Consider the following 22,464-nt stretch of genomic DNA (forward strand, 5'->3'; position numbering starts at 1 on the left):
ACAATGCATAGCTTTTTAGTTAGGGGTGGGCGAAGCATGCTTCGGGTGATTTAATAATTTGAGTGAAAATCTGAAAATTTATGTCATGATGAATGCTTGAAAATTTTTGTTTGCTCTGTTTGTTGTTTCCTTTCAATGACAATTTGATGATGCACTCAATGGGTTGCTTCTTCTTAAAAATGAGTAATTTTCACAATTTTAAGCTTTTTAAAAAAAATCATGAGAACCATGTAAAATGAACCTAGGTTGAAATTTTTTCTATTTTAAATCCTTTAAAGTCTTAGAAACGGATTATCCATCTTGGATTTTCGATGTCACATCGAAAGGCCCCCTATTGGCTTGAGAGCAATTTTTAGTACCTAAAAGTAAAATTAGATAGTGAAAAAATAGCAACCTTGTGTGAGAAAAATAAATAAATAAAATAGAATTATACTAGTTGCTTTTCTCTTCTGGAAAAAAAAAATAGAGAGCGAGAGAGAAATGCATATAAAAATGAGGCATAACTAGTGTGCCTACAAAAAACAAAAGAACAAAAATAAAAAATTGTGCGTGTGTGCATGGATAGAGGTAAAAAGAGCTACCTCCATCGTGTCCAGTTAGGGCCCGCGAGAAAAGAGTGATAGGTCCCGGTGATTGAGTGTGAAAGCTACTCCTCTAGGTAAAATAATGCCTTCTTCGTTTTGTGTGCATGATTGGGCACTCCTAGATAGTGGTGCTCTTTGATATACAATAACAATATGTCTCGAGCTGATGACCGAGCCAGAGTAAAGGGAAGATGAAATGAGAATAAGATAAAACTTTTTTGGATACTTTTCGATTTACGAAAAAGTTTCTTGTCTTAGTGTTCAATTCATACATGGCTTTGATTGAAAAATAAATTTTTATAACAAGTCTCAATTGAGTGATTGTTTGATTTTTGATATATGATGCGACCCTTAATACTGTTGAGATTAAAGAAAGGACTCGATGAATAGAGTGAACGATTATCTTATCAATTTCCACGACTTAGTGTTATAATCTTGCTCAAGATGATCAAGTCTTAAGTTGGGGGTGTTTGTTCGCTTTCAAAAAGAGTTATCATTCCTAGCTTAATTCTAGCTCGTTATCGGATTTTACGTGTTTATTTTTCTATTTTGTAGATATCGAGCAATCATGAGATAGAATTGGCGATTTTGAGCCGAACGAGGTTAATTTGAAGCAATTCAGAGTTGATTTAAGCATCTGGGCTTCAAAGGAATTGAAATTACCAAATCACCGTCGAGTATGGTCAGCCGTCGAGTATCATCGAGTAAAATTCTACAAAGTAAACAAGCATTGAGCACTGAGTAAACGAGCAGTGAGTATCGAGTTGTCAAGAAGTGAGTAGCGAGTTTCTGGTAGAACACTCAGCGTTGCAATGCTCTTCAAAAGCCTTAGTTCAATGCTCATTCAGCATTGGAAGGCAGTAACATCATGTGCTGGGCAGTGTTGAGCGTCACGATGCTCCAGAGTTGGGTCATCGTCAGCGTTGCAACGCACCTCAACACTCAATCTTCAACTATGTAAAACAGAACACTCAGTGTTGCAACACTCCTTCCAAGTGTGGCAATGATGCAACGGTTGACGGATAATTATTCAACGTGTGGCGCAACCAAGTCGTTGCAACGCCTACCCAATGCTCTCCTACCCTATTTACCAGTGTCACAACATTGCATGCAACTTATAAGTATTGCGTTGGTGTTCAACATTCGATATGGGAGAAAACAAGCAACCTCCTATCGAATTCCTCAAGCAAAAATACTTCCGAATTGAGTGAATTTTGAGAGCTTAGTTCAGTTTTGTGAGCTATTGAAGCCAAATTGCATATCAATCATCGCCATAGTCAGCCTCGACTCTTTTCTTTGATCATTATAATTCAAATATGCCTTTTAGAGGCTAGGTAATTTTATTGGGATAGTTTGTATGTCTTAATTCTTGAAATTTACTAGTTTAATCTATTCAATTGTTGTGAACCCTTTGGGTGGATTTGATTTATTAATAATAGAATTTTGATGAATTTTTCTGACAAATTAATTTATTGAATTTCTTGTATGCAAAATCATTCTAGCCTATGCATAATTGATTGATTAAGTTGCATGTATTAGGATCGCATGTTTAGGGTCTACACTGTTTCTGGTCAAATTCAAGTATGCCCTAGTATAATCCTTACCAAATAAATCATGTCATAAGATGTGTCTGTCTAGTTTGTAGTATGTCTTGACAATTGAGTTTTAACTTGTATGTCGCTGAGAAGAAAAAGTGTTAAACTGAATTAGAGCTAATTAAAATTTTTATCAAAACTGGCTAATTGGGCTATTAGAATTTCTAATAGGTTGAGGGGTTCACATAATTGGAAAAATTAACTAGTATCTAATGATATAAAATAAAAAACATACAAACTAATCCCAAAATTTTTCATCAATTTGATTCAACCCTTTTCTGTGTTAACTCTTATTTATTCCTCCTTGTTGGATTTTTAATTTACTTTATAAACAAAATCAAGAACCATAAAAAATCCCTTTTTTTGGAATTCATAAACTGGTCTAAGTTAATTCAACAGCCTCCCTATGGATTCAACCACGATCTTACCACTTTCCTACATTTGCATATAAGTCTTGGATCGGTGAAAATAAATTATCTTTGCTCGGGTCGGGAGCGGTTATGACACGCTAGTCTTGGAGTCCGAACAAGAGTCTCTGTAATTGTGCATCTATTACAGATAACTACTGCATTGTAATTGCTTATCATTGATATTAGTGAAGTTATCTTTTCTAGGCATCCTACCCCCCAGACGTAGGTGATTTACACCGAGCTAGGCTACCAATCTCCGGTGTTATGATTATTTCTTCTTTCTACATTTTTTTATAACTGTCTTGTGAAATGCTATAATATAAGTCATAAGATTGTTAACGTACAGTAAATATCTCCTTATCTTTTTTTTTCACACAAAATACATGAGATTTTAGATTTAATTTTTATATCATTTTGATTAAGTAAGAAAACTCAAGGTGTACAAAAGCAATTAATTCTCTAATTTCATAATATTGCACGAAAACTTATATGGTTGCCAAGTATAAAATTTAATAAATTTAACCAAGCCAATATTACAATAATGTGGCCTTAGAGGCCTCAAAATTAGGACAACTTTCACACACATACAAGCAAAAGAGAAGGACAAAACAAACATAAAGTTTAATGCAATTGAAGTAAGTTAGTTGTAAGATTGTGTGGCATGCATAGAGCAGTGAATTGAGGATGAGTATATGGGCCTTGTAATAAAGCATTGGCAATTAGCCTATATGTTGCTTCTGTTAAGTGCAAACCATCCCAACTAGCATACTTGGAAGGATCCTCACACATTGTTTTTGTTTTTGCTTCCAATCCATATGTCCTACCTTTCTTCAATGTTTCATGTGTATCCACCAAACAAGCCTGCAAGTATTTGTCAATCCTGCATTACACATTACCAAACACTTAGAAACAAATGAATCCCAAATTCATTTTGTATTGATTTTTTCTTGAAAATTTGAAAAACATGTCTATGTCTATTTAGTAATGTTTTTTTTTTCTTGTTTCTAAATAAGTCCAAAACGATCTCAAAATACATACCAAAATTTTTTGGATGATTGAAGAAATGCATGGCCGAATTGTAATAATCTGCATATATGACTTGGACATTTGGATGTCGAGTTCGAATTCGATTCAATTCTTAGAGTATTGATTCAGCCAATCCAAACAACCATTTTTAGAGTATTGGATTGAAGTTGAATAAATTTTGAGATAGGTTGGGATACATCCAATTGAAAGATTTCCAGGAACCGTTAAAGTTTGTACACCTAATTGAATCAACTCCTGCAACAATCAAATTGTAGAAATTTCTTTAGAATTGGATTAGTAAATACGATATTAAAGAATAAGATATCATATTCATAAGGTAATTGTTGAACCAATTGCTTTAACCACCAATGGTACGAGTGATTTGATTTCTCCAAAGCTATGTCGATCGAAAAATGGATAATTGTAATCATTGCCTCCTATTTCTTCCACCACAGAGCGAATTTTTCACGATTTTTCTGCATCCTGTAAATCAAAGTGAAAATCAAATCATATCTAAGCTTCCATTTAGAAAACCTAAGTTAGGAGACATAAAATTTAGGTTATCAGTCTATTATTAAGGGAGAAAATTAATGAGAAAAATGGCTTCAAAATGTTTCTGTTTACATATATTTCCAACTTTCGGCTTTTGAAGAATACTTTAAAATATTTTTCGAAACATCACCAAGCTGCATACAAAAATTTAGGTAAAAAGAGGGAAATAATTTAACAAGAACCAACGTTACCAACTCGTCTAAAATATTAGAATATTTGCAATTTTTGCAAATATTGCTGGTGTTTTGCAAAAATATGACGATCTTTGAAAACCCATTTGGATTGATTTGAGAAAAAATATTTTCCAAAAATTCATTTTTATTTATATACTTTTGACAAAAATGGTTGAAAATATGTTTCAAAAGCTATTTTGAGTGGTTGCCAAATACTTCAATTTTTTCCAAAATGACTTATTTTTTTAAATTAAACACTCAAAAATGCATTTTAAACACTCTTAGACTTGTTTGATAATCATTTAGGTCTCATTTGGTAACCAATTCGTTTTTTGGTTTTTATTTTTTTAGTATTAAGTCTATTTCCTTCACATTTCTTACAATGATTTACATCTTTCTTAAGTATAATGGTTGAATTTTTAACCAAATCTCATAAACAAAAACAAGTTTTCAAAAGCTACTTTTTTTAGATTTCAAAATTTGGCTTAGTTTTCTAAACCATTGATAAAAATTAGATAATAAAGGAAGAAATTAGGAAATTGAAGTATTGTCTATAGACCACAAAATCAAAAATTAAATGGTTATCAAATCGGACCTTAATTTTTATTTTTAGCTTTTGAAAAGCAAACTTACAAATACCTCTACAACCTCTAAATTTTTTGCTTTGTTATCTACTTTTATCCATGTTTTCAAATACCAAGCTAAATCTGGGAACTAAAAAAAGTAGTTTTAAAAACTCGTTTTTATTTTTAGAATTTTGCTAAGAATTCAACTTGTGCACATTAGAAAGATGCAAACCGTTGGAAGAAAATGAGAGAAAATAAAACTTAATTTTCAAAAACAAAAAATTAAGGTCATGTTTGATAACCATTTGGTTTTTTGTTTATGTTTTTTAAAATTAAACCTATTTTATCCACATTTCTAATAATAATTTGTATATTTCTTAAGTATAATTGTTCAATTCATAGTCAAATTCTAAAAATAAAAGCAACTTTTTGAAATCTAATTTTTTTTAATTTCAAAATTTGGCTTTGTTTTTTAAATCATTAGTAAAAAGTATATAACAAAGAAAAACATATGAAGGTGGAAATAATATCATAAGCTTATTTTTCAAAAACAAAGTGATTATAGTCTAAAAAACGAATAGTTACGGCCTTAGTGGTTGATTTTCCCCCTTTTCTCTTTTAGCAATACTTGTTTCCACACAATTTTTTTTTTAGAGAATTCCGTTAATTCCCAACCTTCCGCAAAACCATATTTAAATTTTAAACAAAATTTAAAAAATTATTGTTTTCCCATATCAATTTTTGGTTTGGTTTTTTAAAATATATTTAAAATTACATCATAAGACAATAAGACTTTAGAAATCGTATTTATAACCTTAACTTTCAAAGACATAAAACATAAAACAAAAAACAAAACAGCATATAACAAATTAGGTATAACAATAATATATCATCATTCATATGAGTCATAGAAGACATATTTAGGTTATGAAAGATAGACATCCCATCTAAAAGCTAATAATACAACACAATACAATTCAATTAGAAAAAATGATACCCAGCAAAGAAAAATAAAGTATGTCATTGGTGTATTATTAGGAAAAAATAAACTTGGGTGTAGTTCGTTTTTTATGCAGTCCAAAAAATATTCAATTACAATTGGTCATGTGACAATTTTCTTTTTAAAAAATAATTATTTTAAATTTATTTTTAGTATGTAATGAAAAGGGAAGCATAGATTAAGTGTAGTCAAGTTGTATGTAATTATTGTCCTATTATTAATACATTAAGGATGTATTTGGAATACATTTTCAAATATTTAATTTAAAAAATAAGTCATTTTAAAAAAAAATTAGAATGTTTGGTAACAATTCAAAATAGTTTTTCAAGTATATTTTAATATATTTTTATCAAAAGTGTTTAAATAAAAATATTTTTTAAAAAAAATAATTTTTTTCAAGTCAATCCAATAGGTTCTAACTTATCATATAGTAATGACCGATGATAAGTGAATGTACTATAATAGGGCAATGATTAGGTATAGTTAGACTACACTTAGTCCATGCTCCCCTTTTCCTTATAAAATTTTTTTCAAAAAATGAACTTTTTCTTTGAAAAAAATTATCACATGACACTTTCATATTGGTTGGTATCTGACCACACAAAAGATGAATGAAGTTGGGTTGCTCCCAAATTTCTTTTGTATCGTACAATATGTACATTAATAGTTCTGTATATATTATTGGTTAGGATCGGTTGTTCATTAAGGATATATTGATCTTTTATTTTCTTCTACCTCGGTTGGAACTTCGTATTATTCTTTTCTTGCAAATTTGAAAAGTGGTTGTTGCTACCATTCTAAGTAATTCCTAATAAGAGTATTAACAATAGAGTCTATTATGTTATGGTTGAATGAGAAATTTTGGACCAATCACAAGTCACCACATTGTTTGTTAAATTAACGACGAATTTCTAAATCATTGACTTTGGGTCCAATTAGAAGTTAACACATGTCCCGAATTGAATTGAAGACAAGTTTCGATGACGTCACGCGGATGAATCAGATGAGATCAAATTCAATTTGATATTATTATTTAGGCCTAAAGTCCAAACTACAAAAAATGTTGAATTGGACTCGAATTCCAGATCAGGCCCAAAACCAACTAATTAGACCCAAGGGTTAGGCCCATGGACCAACCAAGCCCACGAAGCCCACCTGAGAACTCTATAAATAGAGAAGTTCTCTTCATTTGTAAAGGTAACATTTTCTACACTTAGAAGACCCAGAGAGAGTTCATTAACAAGCAGAGGACTCTCAAGACTCCTAAAGCTGCACTCCTATAAGGCAGAAGACCTTTGAAGACACAAATACTCTTCCAAGACTTTTACTTCAAGCTTTCAAGACTCCTGAAGCTGCACTTCTATAAGGCAGAAGACCTTTGAAGATACAAATACTCTTCCAAGACTTCTACTCCAAGCTTCCAAGACTTTTACTTCAAGAACGTTCGGTGCTTTCCTTCTCCAAGTCAAGCATATTCACTCAACTGAGAGAGAATCAGAGGATCAAATATTAGAGATCGAACCACATCGCATCAAATCAACTCCAACATCAACACCAACTCAAGTTCAACTCCACAAAATACGTTTCTCTGGAAACCTCGTGCGAACAAATTGGCACGCCCAATGGGAGCTCTTTACCTCTCATCTCTTTCTCAGCATTCAAACAAGCCAAATGACACCAAAGAAAGTTGCATCCAAAGCTACTGTCGCAAGCAACACTTACATAAGCTCTGTCATCACGGAGGAAATCTAGGGCCAGCTGATGGAATTTTCTAAAGGCGAGATCGTCATCAGAGAAAATCCCTTGTTTGAAAACTATGCTTCTGTTACTGATCTATCAGAGAAAAAATCACATCTTGATGTAGTGTCTATCATGATGACTGACATAACGACTGAGTCAACCATGGCAGAGATTGAGGTAAAGATAAACCTCTTAATGAAGGCTGTAGAGGAGCGAGATCATGAAATCGCTGCTTTAAGAGATCAGATACAAGCTCGAGATACTACTCAATCAAGCCTAGCACCCACGATGAAAGAAATCGAGAAGGGGAAGACCGTGCTACAAGAAAGCCAATCGCAACAGTCAGCCTCGGTGGCCTCTTTGTCAGTCCAACAACTATAATACATGATCATGACCTCCATAAGAGCTCAATATGGAGGGTCGGCCCAAACCTTCTTCATGTATTCCAAGCCATACACTCAGAGGATCGACAACCTGAGAATGCCTACTGGATATCAACCCCCAAAGTTCCAATAATTCGACGGAAAGGGCAACCCAAAACAACACATCACCCACTTCGTAGAAACATGCAAAAATGCGGGAACAAGAGGAGATCTACTGGTCAAACAGTTCGTCAAAACCCTCAAAGGGAACGCTTTTGACTGGTACACAGACTTAGAGCCTGAGGAGATTGATAGCTAGGAGCAACTTGAAAAAGAATTCTTGAATCGCTTCTACAGCATCAGACGCACTGTCAGCATGATGGAGCTGACAAACTCCAAACAACGAAAAGGGGAACCAGTCGTCGACTACATCAATTGATGGAGAGCTCTGAGTCTGGATTGCAAAGATCGACTCACCGAGTTGTCTTCTGTGGAAATGTCCACGCAGGGTATGCACTGGGAACTCCTCTACATCCTACAAGGGATAAAACCTCGTACATTTGAGGAGCTGACAAAACGTGCTCATAATATGGAGCTGAGCATTGCCAATAGGGGAACTAAAGATTTCCTAGTCTCTGAAGGGAGAAAATACAAAAATGATGCCAAGAGCACTGAAAAGATCGTGAGTAGTGCCACAAAAGAATCTATGGTCGTTCATGTGACCCCGCTAAAATTTTCCTCCAAAGAAAAACAAACAAAATTTGAAAGAAGGCACAATGAGGGCGAGAAGCATCGTCCAACTCTTAAAAAATGACAAGAGAAGGTTTATCCATTCCCTGACTCTGATGTGGCAGATATGTTGGAGTAACTACTAGAGAAGCAACTTATTCAGCTACCAGAATGCAAGCGACCGGAACAAGAAGGAAAAATAGATGATTCTAACTACTGCAAGTATCATCAGGTCATTAGTCACCCAGTTGAAAGGTGCTTCGTGTTGAAGGAACAAATTATGAAGTTGGCTTGTGAAAAGAAGATTGAGCTAGATTTGGATGAAGTAGCTCAGACAAATCACACTACAGTAGCGGTGACTTCAAATGTTCCAATACTGTCTGTGTCCCATGCTCAAAGACAAAGTCCCATCCAGTTTGGAGAATTCGAGCCTATAGTTGTTCGTTTCCAACAAGAGATTCAAACAGCAAATTCCGAAAAGAAAGATGAGCTTGTTGAAGATGAAAACGAAGGGTGGATAGTAGTGACTCATCGAAAGAGAAGACAACCAAACTCCACCTAAAAAGAGTTGCGTTCCTATCGAAGCTATAGAAGAAGAAACAAAACTCATAAAAAGAAAGACAAAAAGATGACACGGAAGCCTAAGCCTGCTAAGAAAGAAGACAAAGACTTCCCTCAATTCCAACGGCTGGAAACTTCGGCAGAATTTCTCCCAAGAAGCTTTCTCAATAATCATCCAGAGAAAGTATCAGAAGTTATTGCATGTCACACTGTCGGTATAGTGGAAGTCGACAACAATCATGTGACTGCTGAAGAAGTCAAAGACTCAGAAGAACTGAAGCAAAGAACTTTTGTCTTCGATCATATTAAGCTTTCAAGTGCTCGATCTTCAGTCTTTCAAAGATTGAGTATGGCCACGGTAGGAGAAGAAGACCAATATCCAATGACTACTTCTGCTCGAACTTCAGCCTTCAAAAGGCTAAGTATATCCACATCAAAGAAAGATCAACCTCCAGCATCTGCTTTTGATCGTCTCAAGACAACAAGCGATCAACGTAAAGGAAGGATGAAAATCTTGAAGCCAACGTCATTCCATGAAGAAAACAACGACGAAAAGATTCACAGTTGTGTCCCTTCACGCATGAAGAGGAAATTTTCTATTGACATAAGTACAGAAGGTTCCTTGATAGTGAAGCCAAAACTCATCATATTAACGAATCCTACAAATGAAGAGGATAATCAAAACCATGATGAAATAAGAGCTTCTGAAGTTTAAATGAAGAAGCTCCTCATCGCAAGAGCCTAATCTGCATGATGCTCCTAGCCCGCATGAGCTTAAAATGTGAACGGCGCCTAAAAAAATTGTATGAACTACGTTACGACTTGATCTCTTTCATTATAAAGGGTACGTAGGCAACTTAAAAAAATTCAATTTCAGCCGCGCATAAAAAAAATCTCTTCGAACTACATTATGACTTGATCCCTATCATTAAGAAGGGTATATAGGCAACTTGAAAAAAACTTCAAGTTCAGTCCAGTAAAAAAAAAAAGAAAAAGAAAAAAATACTTGAACTACGTCATGATTCGATCCCTTTCTTTAAAAGTACGAAGGAAACTTAAATAAATTTAAGTTTAGTCCATCAGAAGAGGTACCACAACCACCTAAGTATAATACTACAAGATTGATGTTGATCATCCCCGTCAAAGAATGACACTTCAGATTGAAGATGTTCATCCTTATTGGGGGAAACACAATGGGTTGAAGATGTTCATCCTTCGTAAGGATCCAACACAGTAAATAAAAGGCACACACGTGGAATGCACTTCGCTTCCTCTTTAAAAGTAAACTTATATGCTCCTCCATCTTCAAGTTTAGAGGCTCCATCGAAGTTTCATCTTCATGCTCAAAATCATAAAGTCAAGCCTACTGTCAAAGCTTCATGCTTCATCAAACCCAAATGCAAAGAATTGTCGATGCTTTGTCAAACTTAAGTGCGAAGGTCCTGTCGATGCTTCTCCATATTTAAGTTCAAAGGCTACATCGATGCTTCTCCATCTTTAAGTTCAAAGGCTTCGTTGATGTCTCTCCATCTTTAAGTTCAAGATTGGCATGCATGGCCCCACTTCCATCTTCAAGTTAAAGGTCGGTGTGCATGACTCTGCTCCATCTTCAAGTTCAAGGTCGGTGTGCATGGCTCGGCTCCATCTTCAATGACTCGGTCTACAAACTAATGACGTGGCTTTGCTTCATCTCCAAACTAATGACATGGCTTCGTTTCATCTCCAAACTAATGACACAGCTTCGCTTCATCTCCAAGTCATGGCGTGGATTTGTTTCATCTCTAAACTGATGACGCGACTTCGCTTCATCTTGAAAGTCGTGGTGCGGTTTCGTTGCCTCTCCAAAATATTGGTACAACTTCACCTCTTCTCCAAAATTTTTGTAGCTTCGTTTCCTCTCCAAAAATGTGGGTGTGGTTCCACCTCATATGCGAGATCAAGTTTGGTTTGTCTAGCTCTATCTCATATGCGAGGACGACTCTAGTCCATCCGGCTCCACCTCATATGCGAGGACAACTCCGGTCCGTCTGGTTCTGCCTTGTAGGCGAGATCGACTCTAGCCAACCTGACTCCATTCAAAATCTTGATGGCACATTCTTCTCATCTTCAAGGTTTGATGGCATATCCGCCTCATCTTCAAATACTCAACGGCATATTTCCCTTATCTTCAAATTTTGATCAAGGAGTAACATAACAAGGTAGACCTTTCCGATATCCTCCCGAGGGTGATCGAATGGGAGAGTTGTAAGCCTTTGCGGGACCCCTCCCATGACGATCAGGATACACGAGCGGCGCTACAAGGTAGACCTTTCCGAGACCTCCCTAGGGTAATCGAATAGGAGAGTTGTAAGCCTTTGCGGGGTCCCTCCCATGATGATCAGGATACACGAGCAGTGCTACAAGGTAGACCATTTCGAGATCCTCCCTAAGGTGATCGAATGGGAGAGTTGTAAGCCTTTGCGGGGCCCCTCCCATGACGATCAGGATGTACGAACAGTGCTACAAAGTAGACCTTTTCGAGATCCACCTAGAGTAATCGAATGAGAGAGTTGTAAGCCTTTGCGGGGCCCTTCCTATGAAGATCAGGATACACGAGTGCACCAAAGACGGGTCGATGAAATTAAAAAAAAAAAAAAAAAAAAAAAAAAAAAAAAAAACTTATTTTGTTGTACTTCTTTGATTGCACCATAACTCCTACAAAAAAAATAGTAGGGGAGCAAGTTAGTAAAAAAAATTTAAAAAAAATAAGAAACAAAAAAAAAAGAAAAAAATATATATGAAAGTAAAAAAACAAGGAAGGGAAGCCCTAATTCCCCATCTTTCCTTCTTTCTCCCTTCTTCTCACTTACAGCTTCCTACTGCAATTCAAGGCTGATTTGCAATCCAAGTCCGATTGACAAAGGATGTAAAGAATGTAAGATCGAAAGAGAACCACAATTCAAACTGCAAAGAACATAAGAACGAAGAAGATCACACTACAAGATAAAGAAGAGCATGCGTCCTGCCAGTACTTATATAGTTAAGTTCGATGGGATTTTTTCTACTAATCAGTTGAAATCTGATAAAATCATGGGTTACTCGAACTGAATACTGTTTATTTTATTGTGGAACTCCGATTCTTGCTGAAATTAGTTAAGAGTCAACAAAAAATATCATGTTCGATTAGAGGCTGCCGGAATTAGGGGTCACGGTGGAGTTTTGAATCCCCAAATTCAACGGCGAGGAGTTTTGAGCTTAAGACTTGAGAGAATTTGGCATAAGCCAACAGTATGGAGAAGGAAATCTCGCTAAGGCCGGTATCGCTAGCCACAAAGCAGACGGCTGCCTGAGATAAAAAAAAAAAGAAAAAGAAAAAAATTATTAATAAAAAAATAAAATAAATAATAATAATAATAAGGGAGAATCTCACTCGAAATCCTCTGGCTGGTGTCGCTCTCTCCCATAATTTCGCTCGAAATGCTCTCGTTGATCTCGCTCTCTCCGGTGTCACTATCTCCAAAATCTCGCTCTCTCCCACTTTCTCGCTCACAATCTCGCTCTCTCCCACGATCTCATTCTCTCCAAAATCTCGCTCTCTCCCACGATCTCGCTCTTTCCAAAATCTCTCTCTCGCTGGTGTCGCTCTCTCCCACAATCTCGCTCGAAATGCTCTCGTTGATCTCGCTCTCTCCCACGATCTCGCTGGTAATGGTTTGGTATCGCTAGTAATGGTCTGATCTCGCTAGTAATGGCTTGGTATCGCTGGTAATGGTCTGATCTCACTAGTAATGGCTTGGTATCGCTGGTAATGGCCTGATCTCGCTGGTAATGGTTTGGTATCACTGGTAATGGCCTAATCTCGCTGATAATGGCTTGTATCTCTGGTAATGGCTTGATCTCGCTAGTAAGGCTATCTTCCAATACATTGGCTCTCCAAAATCTCTTCCATTTAAGTTCAAATTGGAATTAAAATCAATTGTTATTCCAAATCTCAGTCTAAAGCCTCTAATCCAAATTTTTATTCTAAATTCAAGCCAGCCAAATCGAGTGAGATAAATGTCAAATCCGTCCCAAATTAAAATTTGGCCATATCCCAAATTTTATCAATATTCGAATGGTTAACCTTGATATTGAATTATGAACAAAATGTCGAGTCAAAATTTGGCTATATTCCAAATTTTATCTCAAATTTAAATCAACCTCAGTTTCTATACTCATTTCCAAGTAAAAATGAGCATATCCCAAATTTTTATCTCAAACCAAAATTGATCAAGATTCAATTTCACCCCAAATTCTATTCCAAATTCAAATTAAATTAAATTTGCAATTAAAGTGGAACATAAATTCTACTTTAGTTCAAATTAAAGTTTACTTAGCAAAAGTGTGTCAAACGAACAAGATTTCAAATCAAAATTTTGAGCTAAATTCTCATATTTTGATCATGGTGATACATCAAATTAAAATAGTAAAAAATCATACTTTGATCTCAAATTACATTTTTTTCGAGATTCATCCACCCATATACGTGCATAAATCTTGAAAATGGGGCATTTGTTGAATGAGAAATTTTGGACCAATCACAAGTCACTACGTCGCTTGCTAAATTAATGACGAATTTCTAAATCATTGACTTTGGGTCTAATTAGAAGTTGACGCATGTCCCGAATTGAATTGAAGACAAGTTTCGATGACGTCACGCGGATGAATCAGATGAGATCAAATTCAATTTGATATTATTATTTAGGCTTAAAGTCCAAACTACAAAAAATATTGAATTGAACTTGAATTCGGCCCAAAACCAACTAATTGGGTCCAAGGGTTAGGCCCATGGACCAACCAAGCCCACGAAGCTCACCTGAGAACTCTATAAATAGAGAAGTTCTCTTCATTTGTAAAGGCAGCATTTTCTACACTCAGAAGACCCAGAGAGAGTTCACTAACAAGCAGAGGACTCCCAAGACTCCTGAAGCTGCACTCCTATAAGGCAGAAGACCTTTGAAGACACAAATACTCTTCCAAGACTTCTACTTCAAGCTTCCAAGACTTCTGAAGCTGTACTCCTATAAGGCAGAAGATCTTTGAAGACACAAATACTCTTCCAAGACTTCTACTTCAAGCTTCCAAGACTCCTGAAGCTGCTCTCCTACAAGGCAGAAGACCTTTAAAAACACAAATACTCTTCCAAGACTTCTACTTCAAGCTTCCAAGACTCTTGAAGCTGCACTCTTATAAGGCAGAAAACATTTTAAGACACAAATACTCTGTCAAGACTTCTACTTCAAGCTTCCAAGACTCCTGAAGTTGCACTCCTATAAGGCAGAAGACCTTTGAAGACACAAATACTCTTCTAAAACTTCTACTTCAAGCTTCCAAGACTCCTGAAGCTGCACTCCTATAAGGCAGAAGATCTTTGAAGACACAAATACTCTTCCAAGACTTCTACTTCAAGCTTCCAAGACTCCGGAAGTTGCACTCCTACAAGGCAGAAGATCTTTGAAGACACAAATACTCTTCCAAGACTTCTACTTCAAGCTTCCAAGACTCCTGAAGCTGCTCTCCTACAAGGCAGAAGACCTTTAAAAACACAAATACTCTTCCAAGACTTCTACTTCAAGCTTCCAAGACTCTTGAAGCTGCACTCTTATAAGGCAGAAAACATTTTAAGACACAAATACTCTGTCAAGACTTCTACTTCAAGCTTCCAAGACTCCTGAAGTTGCACTCCTATAAGGCAGAAGACCTTTGAAGACACAAATACTCTTCTAAAACTTCTACTTCAAGCTTCCAAGACTCCTGAAGCTGCACTCCTATAAGGCAGAAGATCTTTGAAGACACAAATACTCTTCCAAGACTTCTACTTCAAGCTTCCAAGACTCCTGAAGCTGCACTCCTATAAGACAGAAGACCTTTGAAGATACAAATACTTTTCCAAGACTTCTATTTCAAGCTTCCAAGACTCCTAAAGCTACACTCCTATAAGGCAGAAGACCTTTGAAGACACAAATATTCTTCCAAGACTTCTACTTCAAGCTTCCAAGACTCCTGAAGTTGCATTCCTATAATGCAGAAGACCTTTGAAGACACAAATACTCTTCCAAGACTTCTACTCCAAGCTTCCAAGACTTCTACTTCAAGAACATTCGATGCTTTCCTTCTCCAAGTCAAGCATATTCACCAAACTGAAAGAGAATCAGAGGATCAAATATTAGAGATCGAACCACATCGAATCAAATCAACTCCAACATCAACATCAACTCAAGTTCAACTCCACGTGTCTCTCTGGAAACCTCGTGCGAACAGTTATATTTATAAATCTTTTAAAATATCACTATATACTTCATTATTAACTCTAAAAGTATCGATGATAATTACTCTAAATAAAAATGAGTCGAACCATGACAATGAAAGAAACGCACTTGTAGTTGAAGTGGATGCACAAACCGAAGAATAAGCGTTCCTGAACCATTCCAACTGAACCGACAGAGTAATTTGTGGGTACTTTAACAATAAACTTTTCTCGGAGATACGATGCATCGAGTGCCGTTGCTCCAACAACTGCAAAATTCAACCCCTTCTCGAATTCCTTAACGCTCATCCTCTGTCTTTCTACACCCATATACGGCTGCAGAAATGGAAGTCCTAGTGATTGAGCTGTAAAGAATAATACACATCCATCGCAATATTAATCCTAACAAATTGAAAACAGAGCAAAACAAAGTAAAAAGAGCAAACAGGGTAAAACAGAGTGTCATTGATGAGGAAAAGAATTTACCAATGAAGTCTATAATTAGATGGGCCGGTGGGACGACGGAAAAAGGTGTCTCCATATGGAAGAAAGCAAGAACGTGGAGGTTTGTTAGACTGACATTTATAGAAGACGTTTCCAGTATCGGAAAGGGAATCCCCGAAGTTGAAGATGGAGGTGAAGCAATTACCCAAAACACTTGAAGGACTCGAGGCTATTATTGCCACTGAAAATATGATCAACCATCGACAACCATAATGTAGAGTATGAATTCGATGAATCCATGGAAACCACACAAAACTTTGATTCACTTTCACTTTCGTTCAGCCAAAGTTGAAACATGCATTTAAACTATTTTTCTCAAAAGAAAATTGCATTTGGACGCTGATGTAAATGTGATTATTTTTTTTAAAAAAAAAAAAAAAACGTGTAGTTGTTCAATAATCATTAATAATTAGGAAATTCATATGTCTCCAGCAACATTTGATATGGTTATTTTCAAGTTGTGTTAAAGATTATGGTAATACTCGAAATGTGTGCGTGGCTTCAAAATTTCAAAGATATAGATAATTTAAATTTTTAAAATTTCATAAATTTTATGTCTAGTTAAATCTTTAACAAAAATTTGTACAAATTTTGAAGGTTGAGACTAAATTTGTAATGTAAAGGTAACGATTAAAGGGAAATATTTTTTTCATTAAAAAGAAATAAATTTAAAAGATGAATGATTAAATTAGTTAAAAAGATTAAAATGTTTCAGCCCCAATAAAGTATTCAAGATCTGATCTTCCATATGGTGGGGGGGAAAAAAATTCATATCTACCATCTTTGTCCGCGCATATATTGGGCACGAGGGAGCGGTATCTCCATTTGTTGATATTTGATCATGTGATTTATTATTTCCTTTATTCTTCTTTCGGGCTACATGTGAAAGGAGATGGTTTTTTTTCTTTCTTTTTTTTTTTTTTTTTTTTTTTTGAGAAATCATAGTTTTTAATTAATTGTTTATTTAAACACATGTTCTTTTCGAAAATTCAAACCATAGATCTCGAGTCAATAATAGTCTCATATGTCAGTTAGTTTTTTAAAAACAATTTAATTACACTACAAGAAATAATAGTTACGATAGCTAATAAAAAAAACTATAAAAAAACTTTTTATAGCCTTTTTCGGAGGTTCTAACAGCGCATGTTATTAAAAGTCTAGGACTTTTTATACCCTTTTTGTAAAGCTATAATAGATGCTATAATAAAATATAAAGATATAGTATGTATATAAGGCTATGAAAATATTCAATAGAGTTAGTCATAATTAAAAGCTATCTTTAACATATAATAGCTTGACTCAATGCTATCTTTACTATATAATAGCCTTTTCTTAATGCTTTCTTTGACCTATTTTAACCTTTTTTAAGGCTATTATATCATACGTAAAGAAGCTTTGACTCAAATACCTCAATTTTTTATTTTTTTTATAACTAACTTTGTGATGTAAATGGTCAACTGGTATGCTCTATAAATACCTCCGATCTTTAAAACAAAAATAGAGAATTATCATCATTTGGCCTAGTTTTCTGTAAACAACAAAACTGTACGCAATCTTCATTAGTAAAGAACTTGGATCTTTCCGTGGACGTAGGCAATCTTGCTAAACCATGTAAACTATGTGTTTCATCTTCTTACCTTTATCTTTATTGTTCATACGATTGTCTTCTTTCTGCAAACCGCACACCATACATTCACTATTCAAATCGCATCGAATAACAGAGTATCGAGCTCAATTGTGCATCGATCTTTGCTATCAAGTAGCTTCGAGTTGATCATTTTCACCTTCGAGTCGCACCGAGTATTGTTCAAGAATCATCGAGTAAGATTGAGTATTACTTCAGTTGTCATCGAGTTTCATCGAGAATTTAACATAGACTTGTCAGACGAAGAAGGGAATTCTCATCGAGCATCGAATAGGAAAACATCGAGCGTCAAGTATCGATCATCGAGGATTTGGTAGAATATTTCTTTGCCTTTTCTTCATCTTTCCAGCATTGATCTTGAGTATTTGGGCCTAGTGAAGAGTGGTTAACCCAACAATTTGTGGTATTAGAGCGTTTGAAGATCATCAAGGTCAACATTCTTTGAGCATCAAAATACTCAATAAATCTAGACTCGATACTCGATCAGATCAAAAATGGTTGTTGCAAGGCATGAAATTGAGAAGTTCGATGGGAAGGGCGATTTTGGCCTATGGAAGGCCAAAATCAAAGCCACTTTTGGACAACAGAAAGCTCACAAGGCCCTTTTAGACCCGTCAACTCTGCCATCTACTATATCAACTCAAGAAAGGGAAGAAATGAAGATTACAGCATATGGGACTCTGGTTTTTAATCTCATTGATAGCATCTTGAGACAAGTGATTGATCAAGACACGACCTACAAGATGTGGGTCAAGCTGGAAGGTCTTTTTGCAACTAAGGATCTCTCCAATAAGATGTATCTAAGGGAGAAGTTCTTCACGTTCAAGATGGATTATGCCAAACCTCTTTCAGATAATTTGGATGAGTTTAAGAGGATAGTTTCGGAGTTCAAGAGCCTTGGCGAGAAAATTGACGATGAGAATGAAACCTTTATGTTATTAAACTCTCTACCCGAAGCCTATAAAGAGGTGAAGAATGCCTTGAAATATGGCATAGAATCAGTTACCACTGATGCCATCATTTCAGTATTAAGAACTAGAGAGTTAGAGCTTCAGTCAATCAAAAAGGAGCAACCTAGTGCAGAAGGACTATTTGTCAAGGGGAAGAACAAGCAGAATCAATCTAAAAGGAATAAAAATCAGTCAGGTGAAGAGCACAAACCTAAGACCAAACTGAGATGCAACTACTGCAAGAAGAAAGGTCACTTGATGAGAGATTTTTATAGCTTGAAATGGAAAAATCAGAAGAAAAAAAAAAAAAAAGAATCGGAAGGGAAAACAACCAGAAGCTTCAATGGTTGAGGTTCCTACTTTTATTTTGATGCCTTAGCCTCCACTAGAAACCAAACCAACCAAATCAGTCCTCTTGGGAAGCATAACTGGGTACTTGACTCTTGTTGTACTTATCATATGACACCTTTTAGACCTTGGTTTAATACTTACAAGGATATAGATGGAGAATTTATGTACATGGGAAACAATGAAGCCTACAAGATCAAAGGAGTTGGTTCAGTATCCTTTAAGCTAAAGGATGGATACAATCAAGCTTTTAAGAAATGTGAGACATGTACCTTTGCTCAAGAGAAACTTGATATCTTTAGGTATGCTGGACTCCATTGGGTGCGAATGCAAAGGAAAAGGTGGAGTTCTTGAGGTGATCAAGAATTCCAAGGTTGTGTTGATTGGTGAAAAGTTCAATGACCTTTATATTGTGAGAGGAGTAGAGATGATGACAAGTGCCTATACGATTTTAACAGCACGCTTAACAGAGACTGACTTATGGCACAAAAGACTATCCCATATTAGTGAAAAAGGGATGCAAACACTGTCCAAACAAGGTATACTGTCCAAAGGTATCAATGAGCACCTTTCCTTTTGTGAACATTGCATTCTAGATAAAGCAACCAGACAAAGTTTCACAAAATCTCAGCATACCACCAGAGAAACATTGGATTATGTCCATTCTGACCTATGAGACCATCTCCTACACCAAGCCTTAGTAGCTCAAGGTATTTTCCAACGTTTATAGATGACTTTTCTAAAAAGAGCTGAATATACTTTCTTAAAACTAAGAACCAAGTTTTTGGGAAGTTTAAGGAATGGAAAGCCATGATAGAAAATCAAACATCTAAAAGGTTAAAATACTTTAGAACTGATAATGGACTTAAGTTTTGCAATAAATACTTTGACAAATTTTGTAGTGAGAATGGTATAACTAGTCATAGAACAGTGAGGTACACACCTCAACAAAATGGGGTTGCTGAGAAGTTAAATAGAACCATAATGGAAAGGGTTAGGTGTTTACTATTTTATGCTATCTTATGAGAAAATTATTGGCAGAAGCTACAACCTATATAGCGTATACCTTGAATAGGTGCCCTCACACATCTTTAGAGTTTCTTACCCCTAAGGAAAAGTAGACTAATCATCCTCCTAATCTAGATAACCTCAAGGTCTTTAGATGTGTAGGGTTTGTACACCAAAATAAGGGAAAGTTAAAGGCCAGTGCAGTCAAGTACATGTTTGTAGGCTTTACAGAGTGTGTCAAGGGGTTTAAAATGTGGCATCCGGTTGAGAGGAAGTTTATAGTGAGCAGAGACATCATCTTTAAAGAAGAGAAGATGTTTATGTAAAAGGAGAAAAAGCTTAAGGATGAAGGTGAGTCATCCAACACAGGAATGAGGTGGAACTACCTACTGAGTAACCAATAGAGTCTAGTCAACCTAATGACACAGGAGAAACTGAGGAAGATGTAGGGGAACATGAGGAGACAGCAAGTGAGCAGCCTGATTTAATGTATGTCTTAACTAGGGATAGACAAAGGAGACCATTACACCTCCAGCTAGATATATTGAAATGAACTATATGAATCTGGTTTTGAATGTTATTGTAGCTTCTACTAACCAAGAACCAATAACCTTTAAGGAAGCAACAAGTTGTGCTAATGCAAGGGATTGGATAGAAGCTATGAATGAGGAGATGCATTCACTAAAGGTGAATGACACTTGGTCTTTAGTTCATCTACCAAAGGGTTACAAACCTGTTGCCTCTAAATGGGCCTTCAAACTTAAAGAATGAGTATCATGTGATCAAAAGCCTAGGTATAAAGCTAGATTGGTTGTAAAGGGGTTCACTCAAAGGGAAGGAATAGACTATTCTGAAATTTTCTCTCCAGTTGTGAAACAGACTTCCATAAGACTTCTTCTATCCTTAGTTGCTCAAAATAGTTTAGAATTGTATCAACTATATGTCAAAACTGCTTTTCTTCATGGACATCTAGAGGAGACAATCTATATGATGCAATCTAAAGGATTTGAAGTTAAAGGAAAAGAAAAACTCTATTGCTTACTCAATAAATCTATATATGGGTTAAAACAATCACCTAGGTGCTGGTATAAGAGATTCAATGACTATATTTCTAGCATTCGATTCAAAAGAAGTTCATTTGACATATTTGTTTATGTAAATACAGGTTCTTACAAGGACAATGTTTACTTACTCATATGTGTAGATGATATGTTACTAGCAAGTAGGTTCAAAGGAGATCTAACCCATGTTAAAAACCTCTTAAAAAGGGAGTTTGATACGAAGGACTTGGGAGAAGAAAGCAAGGTCCTAGGAATAGAGATCCAAAGGAACAAAGAGGAGTCTATTCTAAGCAGCATCAATTAGTCCAATTACTGTGAAAAGATCCTTAAAAGATTCGACATGAATGATGTTAAACCTATGAGCTTACCTATTGCTTATCATTTTAAGCTTTTCTCAGCTAACTCTTTTAAAGATTCTGACCAAGAACATCATAAAAAAAATGGTTGTCATACCATATAGTCAAGCAGTCGGAAGCCTAGTATATTTAATTATTTCTACCAGATCTGATCTCTCATATTCAGCTAGCTTAATTAGTAGATATATGTCTAATCCTGGTAAGAGACACTGAGAGGCTACTAAATGAATCCTAAGGTACTTGGTTTGGTCTATAAACTCAGGATTAGTATACCAAAGGTCAGCTGAACCAAACTTAGAACTTTATGGATATGTGGATGCTGACTATACTAGTGATTTGGACAAAAGAAGGTCCTTAACAGGTTACTTTTTCCTTTATGGTCCTAATCTGATCAACTGGAAAGCAACACTACAACCTATAGTAGCCTTATCTACGATAGAAGCTGAATATATGGCTTTAACAGAAGTAATCAAAGAGGCATTGTGGATTAAAGGATTGCTGAAAGACTTTGGAATAGATCAAACAGTGGTGAAACTCTACTATGACAACTAAAGTGCTATCCATTTGTCCCGAAATCCACAATACCACACTAGAACTAAGCACATTGATATCAAGTATCATTTCATTAGAGATAAAATTGAGACAGGGGAGATAGAAATTTTAAAGGTTCATACTTCAGACAATGTAGCTGACATGTTAACAAAACCTGTTTCAAAGCTTAAATTGATTAAATATTTAGAACAGATTGGTTTCAAGCTTCCAGAAACAAGGTAGACAGAACGGTCAGAATCAGGAAGATTAGAAGATTGCAAGGCATTAGAGTCAATGTGGAGAATTTGAAGAAGCTTTAACTCAAATGCCTCAATTTTTTATTTTGTTTATAACTAACTTTGTGATGTAAACGGTCAACTAGTATGCTTTATAAATACCTTTGATCTTTAAAACAAAAATATAGAGTTATCATCATTTTTCCCAGTTTTCTGTAAACAACAAAACTGTACGCAATCTTCATTAGTAAAGAACTTGGAT

The 22,464-nt window shown here is 35.6% G+C and overlaps 1 pseudogene; it reads right to left on the reverse strand.

Annotated features, from left to right (window-relative positions):
• Positions 1–3,210: 3,210 nt before the first annotated feature.
• On the reverse strand, positions 3,211–20,797 carry LOC120073421 (GDSL esterase/lipase At1g28570-like; annotated as a pseudogene).
• Between the last annotated feature and the right edge of the window lie 1,667 nt (positions 20,798–22,464).

Source organism: Benincasa hispida, chromosome 3 (assembly GCF_027475165.1).
Source record: "Benincasa hispida cultivar pf3 chromosome 3, pf3_genome.v1.1, whole genome shotgun sequence".
NCBI classification, from domain to species: domain Eukaryota; kingdom Viridiplantae; phylum Streptophyta; class Magnoliopsida; order Cucurbitales; family Cucurbitaceae; genus Benincasa; species Benincasa hispida.